Source organism: Melopsittacus undulatus, chromosome 10, assembly GCF_012275295.1.
Source record: "Melopsittacus undulatus isolate bMelUnd1 chromosome 10, bMelUnd1.mat.Z, whole genome shotgun sequence".
In the NCBI taxonomy this organism is placed as follows: domain Eukaryota; kingdom Metazoa; phylum Chordata; class Aves; order Psittaciformes; family Psittaculidae; genus Melopsittacus; species Melopsittacus undulatus.
In genome coordinates this window covers 4,437,935-4,440,248 of record NC_047536.1, presented here as the reverse complement: position 1 = coordinate 4,440,248, position 2,314 = coordinate 4,437,935, and positions in this window count along the sequence as shown.

Below are 2,314 nucleotides of genomic sequence, written 5' to 3'. Positions count from 1 at the left end.
CTCCCGCGGGGGCAGATGGGAAGGCGCTCGGGGGTGGGGCTTAGCGGGTCCCGCCTGGCTCCGCCCCTCGCAGCGGGGGGGTCGCGGGTTCGAGGCTGCCCTCAGTCACTGCCGCTCCCTCAGCGCCTCTGTGGTGTAAGCTTCAGGCCGAGGAGCTCGGGGTGAGGGCCGGGGGTTAGTCCTGCGGTCAGTCCTGCGGTCAGTGCCTTCTGAAACCAGGCTTACACAGCAAGAAACGTGTCTCCAGCCGCGGCGGAGGAACACCCGCCTCACACAGAGGTCTCCCTCAGGGACCGCGCCTCCCGCTTGCCGTTACTTGAAGCGGGGTAGCGGGCAGCGCTACCGAAACCCCTTAGTGTGTATTTGCCCGAGATAGTCAGAATTCCTGGCTCTCCAGATCCCAAAAGCATTGTTACCTCAGTGACGAGGTAGACGCTCGGGCCCTGACACCTCAAGCCTAAGGGTTGCTCTCAGCAGAACGGAGGTCTTACCGTCCCCGAAATACCTGATGGGCTCCCACTGCCTTCTACGTTCATTAGAAGCTTCTGGTAAAAACCCGTGCAGCTGTGCAAGGAGCCGCGTTTCATCCGAGCCAACATTGCCACCTTGCGCTGCTCTGAGGAAAGCTCTTTTCCCCTGCTCCCCCTGACCGGCTTGGTTCTGTGACCCAAGCCCAGCCGGGCAAACACTACCGTGATTTGGAATCCTTTAGTAGTCATTAGCTTCCTTTCTAATTCAACGTTGTGGCTATAGAACCGGGGTCTGCACCACCGGGGAGCTGCCGGTTTACAACGGTGAGGGTGTGCGGCTGAATCCAGCCTCCGGTGGAAATGGGAGTCTGCCTTTGGAACGGATCACTGCCCGATTTTTCTGCTCTGTGAGCCTGGAGAGCACAATCAAACCATACCAGACGGTATTGTACAGAACACCCAGGGGACCGGTCCAAAATAGGTGTTGAAATCAAATGAAAGGGCTCAGAGAACAATCGCAAGGAATTCAGCTCCCTTAACAAGCTCAGGATAAAATACAATTAACTGCTTGAAACCAAACACATAAATCGGAGTTAACTGTGGCTCTGCCTCGGTACTGCAGAGCACTAAAAGCAGAGCAAAGCACCGTGATGAAATGTAAGCCATCCAGCCACTTCTGCCCAGTCAAAGTCATATATAGATTGCAAAACGTACAGTGCTAATAAACAGACCCATAAATCATGCCAGCATTGCCTGAGCAGCAAACCAGGTCTTGCTCCATTTCCCTGGCTTTATTTCAATGCCAGTATTTTGTTCCTCTTGGACCCTGTGGGTTCTCTCTCAATTTCCTTTGTCGCCCTTCGGTCCAGGCACCAAACTGAATCATGTTGTCCTTTATCGATTGCCTGTGTGCCGCAGACGGAGCTGTACAGCACTGACCATCGCTGCCCTGCAAGCACGGCTGCTGTGGAGGATGCAGAGCACCACTTCCCAAAGCCTGTGCTCGTGCTGATCACTGGAGAGCATTTATGACATCCTTGTGTGGAGGTATTTATTGCCAGTACGTGCACAAAGCCTGTTGGATCTGGGGAAAAAGCAAAGCCCCTTCTGCTGCCTGAGAGGTGCAGGGCTCCCAATGTACATCATGACCTGAGCAGAGCTCTGCAGTTGTTCCCAAGTGCTCTGATGGGATAATCACCGTTGCCAGCAGACTTTCTCCATCCCTTTTTACTGCCTTTTTGGTTATAGCACAACCAGGCCTGCAAGTCTTGGCTTCAGCCCTGAGATGAATGTAGTAGAGCTTTCTTGCAGGAAGTTTTTCAAGGAAATAAGCCAGTTGATGTGTATTTATTGTCCATACAGCACAGGGTTTGTGTGCCTGAGCATATATTTCCCCCTTCTGATGATTTCAGAAAGAGCTGATAGAGAAACTGCTGCTACAAGATCCCCCCAGCTCCCCTCCTGGGCCAGTATGGGAGAGAGAAGATGCTGAGTACAATATAAACCCATAGGAAACTTGCTATTAGTTTAGCAAGTGGAACTTGTTCATACAGAAACAGTAAAGTTATATTAGTGTACAATTTCAGCTGAAAAAACCCTTTCTCCAATAATGTTGAATTCTTCAACAAGTCTATCTAGAGTATAAAAAATGCATACTCAAATATCAAATCTGCTGTTACACTCCTGCAGTGTACAGCAGCAGCCTTGGGCCCACACTTGGAGTTTTGCTCACATATAGAGGCACTGCATCTACAGCAGCACCTGCAACAAGGTAAGTGTATTGTGATGTGGCTGACCACCACTGAACTGTATTTAAAAAACTGAAAAATGCAAGTTTTAGCCTA